Source organism: Desmodus rotundus, chromosome X (assembly GCF_022682495.2).
Source record: "Desmodus rotundus isolate HL8 chromosome X, HLdesRot8A.1, whole genome shotgun sequence".
In the NCBI taxonomy this organism is placed as follows: Eukaryota; Metazoa; Chordata; class Mammalia; order Chiroptera; family Phyllostomidae; genus Desmodus; species Desmodus rotundus.
The window spans coordinates 97,563,242-97,578,075 of NC_071400.1; the positions used below are offsets into that span (position 1 = coordinate 97,563,242).

General features: G+C 40.3%; 1 protein-coding gene across 4 annotated transcripts in view; it reads left to right on the forward strand.

Annotated features, from left to right (window-relative positions):
• Positions 1–14,834, forward strand: part of MID1 (midline 1) — a 352,217-nt gene that overhangs the window by 182,963 nt on the left and 154,420 nt on the right. The window contains exon 1 of one of the 4 annotated variants that reach the window (XM_045203218.3): positions 5,683–6,195. The exons of 2 other annotated variants lie outside the window; for them this stretch is intronic. The gene's annotated coding sequence lies outside the window, so the exon portion shown is untranslated. Of the gene's footprint in view, positions 1–5,682; positions 6,196–14,834 lie in introns of those variants that run through there. One more of the 4 variants, XM_024569887.4, reaches the window with a different exon arrangement.

Here is a 14,834-nt window from a genome sequence, read left to right on the forward strand (position 1 = left end):
GATATCAGGTAGCGTGATACCTCCAACTTTATTCTTCTTTCTTAAGATTGCTGTGGCTCTTTGGTGTCTTTTGTGGTTTCTTATATAAATTTTAGGATTATCTCTTCTAGTTCTGTGGAAAATGCCATTGGAATTTTGATAGGCATTGCATTGGTAGTATAGACATTTTAATGATGTTGATTCTTCCTATTCATGAGTACAGTTTATGCTTACATTTATTTGTATATTCTTCAGTTTCTTTCTTCAGTGTCTTATAATTCTCCACATACATGTCTTTTACCTTCTTGGTTAAATTTAAACCCTAGATATTTTTTTCAATGCAACTATAAATGCTTTTATATGGAATTCTCAGTTTTAAATTACCTTATCTCAATTTTTATCCCTCCAACCTTCCAGTGTTGCAGTTAAGAAGCAATAATCAATCTATTATTTATATAAAAAAGAGGCTCCTACTAACAGGTTTTTAAATGATTATTATTAATTTTGAGTATTTAGTAAACATTCATTAAACCATACACTCTGTGCTCACTGTTATAGGGATATACAATAGTCCCTTGGCTAGGCTATTATACCCAGTTCTTCAATCAAGGTTTAATTTGAGTGTTACTGTGAAGGCACTTTGTAGACGTGGTTAACATGTATAATCAATTGACTTTAAGTAAGGGAGATTATCTCAGATAATGTGGTTGGGCCTCATCCAGTCAGTTGAAGGCCTTAGTATAAAACTCAGGTTTCCCCGAAGAAGAAATTTTGCCACAAAACTATATGATGAGCTCCTGCCAGTCTGCCCTGTGGATGTCAGACTTACCAGTCCTCATAGTCACATAAGCCAAGTCTTTAAAATAAATCTCAATATACGTTATATATTCTTCTGATTCTATTTCTCTGGAGAATCCTGGCTAATACAGGCCGCAATGACCTCAGAATCTAGGAAAAGGGTTAATAACACAAGTAAAAATTAAATTGTTATAATGGTTTTCCTCTTACAACTTTAAGCACAAAATTATGGTAAAAAATAGATGATTCAGAAATTGAAGAATTAATCTTGGGAATTAGGATATTGTATTGACATGAAGCCATATGTAACCAACAAATAAAAACAGGAAAATGTCAAAATATTTCACCTCCAAAAGCATAAAATTTTTAATAGCAAGCTTTAATTAAAATTTAAAATAATGTGATTTATTTTAATTTCTTAATTGTCAAGTGAGGAAACATCAGGCACAATTTATTTAAAATCTCGGTTGGTGACCAGTTAGTCAGTTCTGTTCTGTCTGAAAGTTTGCTCTTAGGGTATATTGTCCTAAAGGATTCTTCACGGCGTGTCTATTTGTTCTGTATTTGTATTCACAGATTTGTTCACTTCTTTTCAGAATCTGCCATCCAAAACATTCATACAGCAAGCAATAGTTATAAAAAACTTTCCCATCTGTGAGTTTGTTTGTGTTAGTTCGTATGGGATGCTACAACAAAGTACCATAGACTGGGTGGCTTATAAACAGCAGAATTTTATTTCTTATAGTTCTGGCAGCTAAGGGGTTCCAAAGTCAAGGCTCCAACAGATTTACTGTGTCATGAGAGTCCACTTCCAGGTTCAGATGGAAACTGAGTCCTCACATGGTAGAAGGGACAAGAGAGCTCTCTGTGAGGTCTGTTACAAGGGCACTAATCCCAATCATGAAGGCTCCGCCCTCATGACCTAAGCACCTCCCAAAAACACTACCTTACAACTCCATCCCATTGGGTGTTAGGATTTCAACATATGAATTTGGTCGGGGAGGGGACACAAACATTCAGTCCATAATTTGCCCAACTATCCACTGAAAAGTCTTGGGCTTAGAGATGTTGATTAGTTTATCTGCAGTCCATCACCTAATTTACCAGCCACATCTACACTGAAGATGGACTCCAAGTTGCATTTGCCATCCCTGCTGCTGGCCACATTGCTTTCATTAACCAGCTTTAAATGAGTACTTGTACTCAGTGAGTAGAAACTTGTTTCTTTTTTGCGACATCCTATAAGATTTATAGGTGGGGATTTTTTTCTAAGCAGAGACTTGTGTTGTCAACTTAAATTACCTTCACTAATCATTTCAAATACAATATTCCTCGAGCTTTCCTCTGCTGCCCTAAGTATAAAACAACTGGGCTTCTGGAACTTCTGAAGGAGAATAAACATACTCTTTCCATAGCCCCCAAGGACCATACACTTGCATCAGGCACACTGTTCAGGTGGCTGAATAGGAAACTTCATTGATTGTGATGATGTGTTGTGACACATATTTCAGTGAAGTATATGAAGTTCCTGATATCATTTTTGTGTTTATACAAACACTGATCCCATATGCGTTGGCCTATTAGAAGACTGAAAGAGGTGGCACAGGTACTGCTAGCTGTCTTCTAAGGTGCCATACCAATGTCCACCCATAACCAATAGAGCCTGGGAAGGACCGCCTGGCCAGGGACCTATTACATTTGTTGTGGAGGTCTGTTTATAACCAACCCTGCACATAACTACACAGGGGTATCATCTAGGCTGCTTTTTTTATGGGAGATGTGTCAAGACTACAATATCCCTTCAGCTGACATTTACAAATGCTGTTAATCACAGACCGAGCAACAGAACACCCCTTCCTTTGATGAATTTGCTTACTCTGTTTCCAATATGTGGATCTAATCCTCACTTAATGAACAACCCCCCAAGGGCCATGTATTTAATTAGAAATATTTTTAAATTATATTTATTTGTCAATGAAAAATACTTTATTTATTTACACTGTTTGCTTTTCTTAGGAGTTTACTGAATCATTTCCAGATACAGCATATTTTACGATAACAAGCAGAGTAATTCTAATCCTAAATACTAAGTTTGATTCCTGGAACAGCAATTTATAGCAATAAAATGTTGGGTTATCTACTTTGCCTAAATGATCCAATCTGTTCATTTTAGCCTAACAGTTTTAATGCCTACTTTTTGGTATTTTGGTGGAGATTAAAAGATGCACATTTGTGAAGCGCCTGGCAAAAAGGCTTGGCTCATAGTAGGTACTCATAAGTGGTATTCGTTCATGACATCACCGTTAGCATTACGGTCCTTATGTATTATGAGAAGATGGTAGAGACAACCATCATCAGTTACTACCTCTTACCAGAGGAGATGCCCTTTCGTATACCTACTAGAGATTATCATATATACTTGTCCTAGAGAGCTTATAACCTATAAATGATAAGATGTATAATATTATAGACACAAAAGTATATGGTGCCTTCATATAAAAATATAACAAATACACTGTCTCACAAGTACATGCATCAAAAACTGAGGTTGTGTTTTAGAAGGCTGGTCTCTTCTCTTCTACTCTGACCTGGGTATGGCTCAGCTGTGGGAGTGTTAGGATACAAGATAGCATTTTGCTTGTTGTCTTCATAAGTACAGAACAGATATACTAAATTATGGTAAGAAGGTAACCTTAGTAGTTTAATTTTCCAGAAATTCTCTTCCCTTTTTAAATGTGGTAGTGGCAGCGGTCTGATTGGTGTTCATGTCTCAGAGAAGCTGCACATTGCATTTCGTTTTCTTATCACATGTGTCTGTCGACCACCTACATCGGAGGTCCAGTGGCTGGGGTTACTAAGATGAATAGGACACCTTTCTTACCCCTGAGCATTTTATAGATTGGTAGGAGAAACAGACTCCAGGATATAAGATTACAGGACAGCATGGTAGTGAAACAGCAGAGGTGTATCATGGTTTGCTCAAGCTGGTGCTTACCATCTCCTGGCTCAGCACAGCTTTTTCCGACTCTGTTAAGTGTCCTCACCGAGGGAAAGGAGGCAGCGTTTACACCATGGAAATTGGCAAAAGCTACAACAAATTTTGGCTTTTCTTTTTCTTGAGAACTAGTTGTTAAACACTCACCAGCACACCACTGAGTGTCTACAAACCGCTTTATGGGCGTAGAGTAGAGAAAAGATTAATTTGTCCTGGAGCATTTGGGGAAACCACAGAGTGGTGACATTTGACCTTGTAGGATGGTGGTGCAGTGGGCCAAAGGAGAAGAAAAATGGGGGAAACTTTGAAAGAGCACAGTGATTGCAGGCAGCTATCCCAGATCATTTACCTTTGAGGTGATGACAGCAGAAGGCAAATGCAGTCGCAAGAAGCTTCCACTGATAAGGCGATAAATAGATGTGCCTTGGGATTTAACTCCAGCGATATAGCAGCAGCTCTGGGTAGCTCTATGTGTCCTAGGGCTGAGGGAATGCCTAGGGCAACAATGGGTGCAGTATATCTCAAAGTGTACCAGAGTCCTTTGGCGGTGGGATAAAATGCTGATTCCCAGACTCCTCAGACCCACTGACCAGATTCCTTTGGAGCGATGGTAGGAGTTTAGGGATTTGCATTTTTAACAATCCCCCAGAAGTTTCCTTGAGTATTCAAGTTTTAGAACCAGCATCTCAAAGCTGGTACATCAGTGGTTCTCAATGGGGCACGATTTTGCCCCCCAGGGAACATTTGATAGATTATTATTGATCGCCATGACTATGGGGGCACTACTGGCATCTAGTGGGCTGAGGCCAAGGCTGCTAAGCACCCCACAATGCACAGCACATCCCCCACCACAGAGAATGATCTGACCCCAAAAGTCAGTAGTGCTGAGGTGGATAAACCCTAATCTAGGTCAGAATGAAGAGCTCTGAAGTAAATACCAGAAGAGGACGGAAGTCAGCTTGTGCCTCCAGGTGGATTTTAGTCTACTAAAGTGGGGGCTGGGAGGAGGTTATGACCTCCATGCCCAGATACTGTGCTGCCAGATTTCCATAGACCTGCGCACAGCTCACATCTATTGAACCCAAGCAGATGACACTCCTGAAGCTGCCAATTCATTATTTGCTAAGTTGGTTTTTTCTGATATGAAAAATTTAAGAATATTTATTGAATTATTCTCACAACATTTTGGCCACTTCTTTGGGGGGAAAACCTGCCACTAGGTGCTATACCAAGTAGTCTGTGCTCTGCTTGCACTTTTTTGAAATCAGAAAAGTAGATTTGCATTGAAATCACGTTGGCTAAGAATTGAATCGGGTTACTGTTTATGTGGAGTTAAGAAAGCAAACTTTGGAAATTCTTTTTAAGTCTGGGTTTAAGTTTCTAAAAAGCCAGCTTTCCTCCCCTTCTCTTTGAGATGATGTTAATAAGTTGTCCAGATCAAACCTGTAGATAAGGTAAACCATAGCGAATGACAATCCCACTTATTTTACTTATTTAAAATTTTTTTCTTAACCAAACAGCAGTGTTTATTTTACTAATAACAATTTTGTTATCTAAAATTATGCCTTGGGCCCTCAACAGACAAAGATTCTTGTTCATTTGCTGCATTTCAACAGGTTTGTGTGCACATCCTTTAAGATTTTTCTTAGACGGATATACAGTTCATCTATATGGAAATGAGGCAGGTGACATCCGCTCCTTTGATTGCTTGTTTCAGTGTAGGTGTACTACCTAACAATTTGGTTTCCTCCCCAGTAACTTTGCAGAAATAGGACTTCGGGTGCAACGGTTTCAAAATAGGCTTGGGTCTTGAGTAGTTGCACTTTCCTGGCTGAAATAATTCTGCACCTTCCACATGTTCTCGTGTTTTTAGGGACCTCTTAAAGGCAAGGCCTCAAGGTCCGAAGCTAGTTAAGCTTTGAGCAGACCCAGAGCTGTGAAATAAGAATAGGACTCATCTTTTATTTTTGGAGCTTAGGGCAATGTTTCCAGCTGCTTCCAGTCATTTAAATCTTGCTAGTTCTCTAATCCTCGCGGAGGCAGCCTCTCCGGCTCCCAGGGTCCACCCCTTCCTCCTGATTGGCCGGGCTCCTCCAGAGGCCCACACCACCCACCTACGACGTCTCTGAGACCCGATTTGAAATAGGAGCCAGGCGGTCCTCGCTTCCCTGCTCCCGACTTTTCATAGGCTGGGGGAGAAAAGCTTGAGAAACTTGACATTGCCTTGGGCAGAGTGCATGTAGCAACAGATCAAAGGAAAAGCGGAAGAAAACGTGCTCTTTGCTGCCTGTGGATCTCGCTGAGTTGCTTTTGTCTTGCGGGCTTCTGCTGGGTTTGGTGTTTCCCCTCTGAAGACCGCAGCGTGGGCTTCGAGGCAGCTCACTCCCTGCCGGATGGGTCATGGAATTCTAAACATGAGGCAGGTAGGCTGCAGGGGCTGCACTGGCGGGTGGAGAGGGAGGGCGCAGTTTGGGATCCCAGGGATGTTACTCCGGAGCGCTTGCTGGATTGGCAGATGCTTCACCAAGGCGGTCTGTTTGGCGTAAAGACGGGGCTGCATTTCACAAGGGAACCAAAGAAGCAGATTTTCTGAGGTGTGCCCCTCCACCCCTTCAATTCCCCCCTCTCCGCCCCTTCCCACTTTTTCCTTTACTGGTGATTGGTGATGTCAGGCATTCATTGTAAAGGGCTTAAAAGCGGTTTGTAGAATATGTAAATCAACCCCAGTTTGCAGCCCCTGGAATGTATTGTGCAGGATCTATCTCGAGCTTTTAGCCTGTATCCTACGCTTTGGGTTAGAATAAAGACAACTGAATATTTTGAAAAAGAATTACACGGGGCCTCTTATCTCATTTTGGCTCCCCATTCTCAGCACTTACTGGTTTTATGGCTGAGAAGGCGGAACCAGCTCAAAATGAGCACAGACAGCCCTTCCAGAAAAATGCATATCTGTTTTTCTGTTCTAGCAGTTTTGAAACTGTATTGCTTCTGGACGTGAGAAGACAACCCTGAAAGCAGTGAGAGCAGAGAAAGGACTCAAGGACTACTTAAATGAGTCTTTGAAAAGAATTTACACCAGCAGCTTCTTGCTTGACTCCAGGGCATGATGATAAAATTCCTTATCAGCCCAGGCAGAGTTTTACAACTTTGCCATTAAGAAAAAGAAAAAAGTGGGTGTAGGACACTGAGAACAAGGTGTAATTTACAACTCAGTCACAGTTATGGAAGGATCTTATGTCAATATTTAAATATCAAGCTCAATACTCATAAGGGGAAGACAGGACTGGAATAAACCGTGCCAGTAGGCTGGCGAGGGCTGAGAATTACAAGAGGAGTCATCGCTTTTGCCAGCTGTGAATGAATATGGGTAGGAAAAGTTAGCATCTTCATTTTTTCTTCTAAGTTCCCCCACCGGCCACCCCTGTGTGCTTTGGGGGAAGTGATTTACACAGGAAGCAAAGTTTCCATTTAGGGGCCTGGGGCCTCAGGTTTAGAACTTCCTGCCTCTTTCCTACAGCCTAGGGAGGTGAAGTGGAGCCAATGGTCAGGCGCAAAGACCTCTGCCCTCTTGCCTCCTTGCTTGCTTGGTAAGTTTCAGTGAGTGCAGAAAAAGACAGAGAGATGAGCAAGTGCCCTGTGTTTGCGATGAATTGCCTTTGCCTTGCTGGCGACTGGGGCTGAGGCTCAGTTTCTTTAAGTTCTGCAAACTCGCAGTCCCACCCCATTCTTTTTATGTTGAGCAACCAGATGGGATGGGGACAAGGAATAAGAGGCCTAAATGGAAAGGATTTAAGAGGAAAATGAGGAACGTATAACGTTTTTGACAAAGGTCCTTGACTGGAACAAAGAAGTCATTTGATCCTGTGTGGAGCCACCTGTCCTCTCCTTGATGGTGTCTGAGCTCAGTTTTCAGAATCCGTGTTCCCACACAGTTCCTCTGGAGCAGTGGCACTCCCCGTGCTGGAGGCCAAAGGCATGCTATCCCGACCTTGGCATGATTTTTACCATGCCCAGCTCATTGTGGTGTTCATGTGGATTGGAATTCAGCCCAGTATTGAAATGTTAAGGGTATACATGTGGTAACTTCTCGGTTATTTGATTAATGAATGGGCACCTTTTTATCCCACAAGTCTCTATGTCTCAGAAATTTTTGGTTTGTTTAGTACTTGGAAAGAAGGTGGGACCGGTTAGAGTGCAGGGGAAGAAAAGAAGCAAGAGAGGAAGAAAGTCATGACTCATCCAAAGAATCCGGCAGTCCAGCGTTTTGGGAATCTAACACATTGTTCCAAGACAGTTAGAACAAGAATGTGGAGGAGAGTGGCATGGTGGAGATACTGGTGTGGATTAACCCTAACTTTACTTGAGTTTCTTCTGGGGGAACACTGACTGTTGCATCCAGGCAGGGTGGATCACACCTACCAGCCTAGTTGTCAGCTCAGCCCTGCAGCCCCACTGGACTCACAGGGTTAACTCTCAAACAGGTCCGTGTGTCATCAGCTCAGCAATGAAATCCAATCTGTTCACTGAGGAGTGATCGGTCCCTAGAGCTACACAAATGCCGAACAATGGTGTGGTAGCCAAGACCCTTGGCACTGACTACCACAGCGCACTGACTAGCCACAGCGCGTAGCCAGAAACAGCAGAATTAGAAAACTTGTTGATTGATGATGAGATTCAGAGGGGTTTTACCTTCTGCCAGGTTGGCAGAGAAAGAGTGGTGTAGAGGTGTAGTGTTCTTTGAACGTTCCTAAGGTCATGCCAAGTTAGGCCAACAGAAAAGTATAAACCTGATTTGCCCTTTTCAGGAAGTAATTTTAAAATGCGAGCCAACTTTTTTCTGTACTCTGATCATAAGTGGGAAACTTTCCTGAAACTTCCTTGGGAAGGAATTTGCCATGTTCCCAGGCAAAAGGAAAGGCACGGCCACCTGTTCTAGAAGCCCAGCCAAAAACAACAGGTTTCCCTGTGGCATTCCCACAACTGCAAATATCCTCTCCAAATAGCACGCCACCCATTGTCCGTACACATGAGAAGAACAAATAATTCTTTCTCGATCTGGAAAAAAAAAATCAGGTTCTCCAGACAAAATTGCCTACCAGACACATTTTGTGTGTTTAATATCCTGATGACTTTAGAAACTACACCAAGGGAAGAAGGTGTGCACTCTATTTCTAATGGACTAAAACAAATCGCTGCAGTTGGCTTATAGTGTGAAGGGGAAAAGAAGGTAGCTTACCCAGTGCAGCTGCTAAATTCTTGCAAGGACAGGATGGTGCCATTATAAGGAAGCTGTGACTTAGTTTGATTAGCCTGGTTTGCATTCTTTAGATTGGAATTAAAATGCCCAAGGACATCTGGTTTAATAATGAATGTCTTTGTATTAATCTTTCCTTTGAGGATTAGAAAGTCCTTTACAAACACAATCTATTTATTCTCTGCCACATCCCCAGGAGAGAACCGGGGTGGCAATTTGATCCTCATTGAACAAATGGTGAGGTGAAGTCAGAGAAAGGTGAAGTACAAAGATACACAGCAAGTTAGGTGCGAGTCTGAGGGTGTATACTACCCACCCAGAAAAGCAAATTACCTGGGCAGCCTTGGAACCACCAGTGATGGTCTAGGGATTAAAACAGAACTCTCCTGCATGTCCTGTTTCTTACTCTGTAACCAACACGTAGTATCCCAAGTATATTTTGTGGTTTGCTTCAGTTGAAAGTCAAGCCTGTAAAAGTTTAAAAGGCATTTCCGTTCTCATTTGTCCCAGCATTGAGATCAGGCAGCTTTTATGACATCAAATAGAAAGATACCGTAACTAACCGGAATTCCAAATATGTATCTGAGAAATGTTCCCTTTCAGCAGATAAAGTTTTTGCATGTGGTGTGGAGGTCCAGTATCTTAAATAGAGATTAGAATTTCCATTTCTTCCTTGCTATCTCTCCTTTGCAGGGAATGTTATAACCATGAGACTTACCGTCAGATTAAGGATCCTTATTGGTTGATTTGAAATATTTTTTGCTATATTTTTCTTGCCCTTTGTTATGACCTACATTAGTAGTTTGCCTGGCCATGGACCACATGGGCTGTGAGCAAATCCTGTAATTGGTAGTTGCATGTTATCCGCAGACATTCCAGCGAGTTTTAGGGCTAAGCGTGTATGTAGATGTCTCATGGCTTTGATCCCTTGTGTGGTAAATAGACATCCAAGGTAGCTATGGCAACCAGGGCTGTGCGTTGGTGAAGGAGGGGAAGGGATTTGGTCACTGGACAAAGAGTGATTTTTTTTTAATTAGAAAAAGGTGGCGCTGATCAGGACATTTTAAAACCCGCATTATTTGACAATCCCAGTTGATCTGAATCATTTGTATTTTTCTTGATAGGCAAGAAGAATTAACGACTGACTATAACCAGAGTATTTTGCAGATGTAACTTAAATGCTTTTTAATCAAGTGGTTGCTATTTTCATAAAGCAACTTATAAAATGAAAGGGAAGTCCAACATATTATATCAGTATCCCTAATTGTACTTAGTGTGAATGTTTGCATTTTCAGCTTGGTGGCATTTTAAAGAGAAAAGACTACGATCCGATTGGTCGGTGTGTATTTCAGTTATCCACCTGCAGAGGTCAGGCTTGAAGTGTCTATAATGGAAGGCCAGGCAATGGATGCCACTTCTGGGAGGCATCAGAGTCAGAGGCAATTGCTCTGCTTCTTTCGAACAATTAGTTAGCAATTCTTTAATCTTGTGACCAAAGCCACGATGAAAACAAGTTCATTCAAGGGAGAGAGTATCAAATACTCTGTCATTAAAGAAAGGGCTACAAAGCCAGGTCAAACTGGAATCCAATCTCCATTTAGATATGGGACAGTTTATTAACATGACTCTTCTCTGGCTCATTATCAACTTTTATTTCACACGAAACTAGAAGGATTTTTGCCCAGTTTTATGAAGTGGCATGCTCTAGACATTTCTTTAAACAAAAGGACAAAATATTAGGAACCCCTCCAAATCCACAAGATTTCTTCCCTCCAGAGGAAAATGTTCCATTGACACAGATCAGGAGCTCAGAAATTTGAAATGCTGAAAAAATACTTAGAGGGGACTTTCCTAAAAACAAACCACCAACAAAAAAACCCCTAAGAACTTATCTGCTTTGTACTATAAGGTAGAAGTTCTGAGTAAAAAAGGCAAAAATAAAATGGGAGAGGTGCTATTTGTAGTACAAATGGCTTTGAAAATTTTGGATGTATACAGTCAACTGTTTATGATGAATATAATGCAAAGGTTCTCCTGCATTCCTTTTATCATTCAAGGGTTAATATATTCATTAGTTCATTCAGTAAAGCTACTTTAAATGATTATTATCATTTAGCCAGGCCACTTTTAGGCTACAAACGTGATTTTGATATGGTCCCTCCCCTCAAAAAAAGTTTCGAAGACCTGGTATATAGTTTATTGTACCAATAGCACAGTATAAGTTATTCATGGGAAGAATGCCTGCTCATTAATAACTATGGTTATATGGATAAGAATCTGCTTGATAAATTGATCATAGCCAAAACTTTACTGAACTTAGGAGACTTGAGAAATTATTTGTAATTGTGAAAGTTAGTTTTAGCCAAATTAATTTGTACAAATTTATGAATTCCTAGTTAAATTTATCATAATTATTCAATAGGAATTTAAATAATTTTCCTTAATAGAGAAAAATTACTCATAGAAAGTTTCTAATCTAAGAATGCTTTCTACTCTAAGAGTTTATTGTTTGAAAGCCAGAACATTTTCCATTGAGAAATGATGCCATGATTTGAGACAACCTCAAAACACTATTTTAAAAAAATAACCAATCTGATTAATGACAGATTCAGTTCTGAGTTTTGAGTCCATGCCTCAAGAGATGGAACATAGAAGGAGAGAGAGTTGTCATATTTTTGGGAACAGGCCAATCTCTTTTTTGAAATGGGAAAAGTTTGCAGTAGTTTTCACCTTTCATTCTCCATCCTTCTAATATCTTCTGGGTCTTACTGGAGTGTCTCCCAGTCCTACCTTAATATACAGTGAATTGGGTTTTTGGAGTTGTTCACTCTTTCCTCTGCCACCTCCAACCCACACTCCTATTTCCTCTAGACAACCCAGGTGTCAGGAGAGAAGCAACATGGATGAGCTAAAGCTCATGACTCTTAGCCCTTTAACCCTTAGGATGAATCTTTAATTGGGAAAATAGTGGGTAGTAGAGCCTGAAGCCGCAAAAATCATGATTGCCCTTTTGGAGACATTATGTGTGGACATGGTTGTGCCTTTGGCAAGGCAGCACTTGCTGGTGTGTCTGCCAGTGGGGTCAGACCTGTTCACTTGTTTTTTGTTCCTCAGCATCCTGCCTGAACTTCTTGATTCACTGGGGTCTTTGTGAATGACAGCCAGAGAACCATAGGGGGCTGGCCATGTGAGGGGACTGATGGCATTTGGGGGTTTGCATTGTTTGTAGGTACACTCTTTGTAAACTGAACAAGCTGAACACTGTCTATTTGGATTAGAATACATGGAAAGGAAATAGCTGGAGCCTCCTCTTATCCACACAAGTAATTGAAGTGGTGTACATATGTCCAGTTAACCTTTTGCCTATCTTGGGACTGAGTTACTCAAGAACAAAACTTACATCTTAATTACCTTTAAATCCCCATGTCCAAGCACAGTGCTTGGCATACAATAAGAATCACTAAATATTTTACAGGCACATGCTGGATGAAGTTTAGCAGGAAAGAGAATGGAAAATGCTTCTTAAGATCAGAGGGGATATGAGGAAGAAAGGTCATATGAAAGCTTGGGAGAATAGCAAGGACTAAATAAAATGAAATTAGAGAGAAATTAAAATATACTGTAATTGCTTAACCATCTCCTCTGTTGGATCATGTTCTGGGTGAGGACACAACCCAGAACATGGCATGCAGCTTGGCTTGCATTCCGTGTGATGTGGCTACAGAAATGGTTAAGAAATGGGATGTGCCTTCCAGTAGCTCAAAGCCTTAAAGCAAAGATAGAATCTGCTGTGTACTCTTATTGAGCCCAAACTGATATTTTAGGCCTTTGTCCCATGTGCATTTGGTTTATTTTGCCAGGTAAGGGGCATGTCTAAGGTCACTCAGCAACTAAGAGATTGTTTCTAGAAGACTGAAGTCTTCCACCCGCCATGCACATGGCGGCCACATTTTCTGCAGTAAAATTCAAGACATATGCTGGACAAAACATTTTCACTGCTTCTGGGTGTGACAGACCATGTGAGAGTTATGGTCAAAATGATGAAATAAAAAAGTTTCTGAGACATTTAATCGTTTATGGAGACAACAGGACTAATATGTTTTCAAAGGATCCATGAGTTAGATAATATTATCTGTCACGTGTCAAGTTGTGGAATATGGCTTCAGTTGTATGTATTTTGAAGTGGTCTTCTCCAAACAATTAAGAGGGAAGAAGCTGTTTGTGGACAAATGGAATTCATTCAATGCCCTGCTGAGTTACCAATAACTAGATGAATGGACAGTTAAAGCAATATGTCAATGGAAGGCATTACCAAATATTAGAAATCTATTTATTTGCACCAGATCAACTCTTCTAAGGGAGATGAATTAAGAGTTAAGACAGAGTCCTAGTTAAAGGTTTAGTATCTGTATGCTGAAATTTTAGCACAGAGGAAGGCTTTACTTTCTGTCAGGGACCAAAGGTATGAGCAAGTTTATGTCTAGAACCGGAGTCTTCTATACTCCACTCCGCATCTTATTGTCTTTCAACTGTACCATATACCTTCTACTAAAATATAATTTGGATGTTTTGGGGTTACATGCTAATTTAATGTGCTAATAAATTCCAAGACAGTTCAAATGGATTGATGGTTTATAATGAGACAGGAATCAGGAAAGACTGATCACCTTTAGGAGAAAATACCATCGGAAAAAACCAGATAGCCAAATAGTCATATGTGAGTTTTGTGCTTCTTTTGTCTATATATTCTTTGCTTTTAGATAAGTGTGAAAATGTCAGAGAGTAAAAAGTAGGAGGGTTATGTTTATACAGAAGAAAGTTTAAGGAGGGAGATGAGTCCTTTTTTCTATAGATTAATCACCTGTGCTTTCTGGAAATAGTGCAGGTAAGTTAAATGGAACAAACAGAAGGAAGAAGAAAGTGTGAGTCATTTTAGTCAACATATGGGGAAAGCAGAATAGAAAACCTGGCTGTTCGGTGAACGACTCGCTTGAGTTTTTTTCATTTTTGAATTGTGTAATTTGAAGTGGATTTCTAAAGAGATACTGATGCTGCTGCCCTTTTTATATGGCTCTGAGTGAAAGAAAGAAAAAGAGTTATACTAACTGATTGAGATGGGAATGGCTTTCTGAATAGAGAGAGACATGATAGTAGGCTATTAAATAATGAATATTTATTGCTTAATGCTTCTCAGCCTGGAGGAGACAATTTCTGAATATTTTCAACATTTCCCCTTTCTAACGTTTCAGCTGTCAGAATTGAATGGTTCACATGTAAACTATATTGTTTTGGTTTAACTAACAAAGAGAGTGATAGGACATGAATTGTTTGTGACAGCCCCGAACATTGATAACAGAAGACATTAATGCCTGCAGACACAGCCTACATGGTAAAATTCTGGGAGCAAAAATGCTTATTATGTTAGGCCAATGTGCTTTGACCTAGTTTTGCTTTTCTGCTTGGAAATTATGTCAGTATTAGTTACATCATCCCTGAGGATGAGCAATTTCACATTCTTGTTTATTTTAGCATTGACCTCCAAGAAGCCAAACTAATTTTCATTGACTTGCACTTTCCTTTTTAAATGAGTCTGCACAATAGAGAGGATTTTGTGTATTAACAAAACAATCTAAGATGCAGTCTTCAAAGACACTCATTTCTTTTTGATTGGGAGCCACTGCCCTCTTGAATGCTCCAAAAGGCCAGCCAGTTTTCTGCTCTTCGGAATTATTCATCCTTTCTTTGTCTTATGGGGATAGAATAGATTACTGTGCCTAAGACTTCCATAGTTGAAAAAGAAAAAAAAAA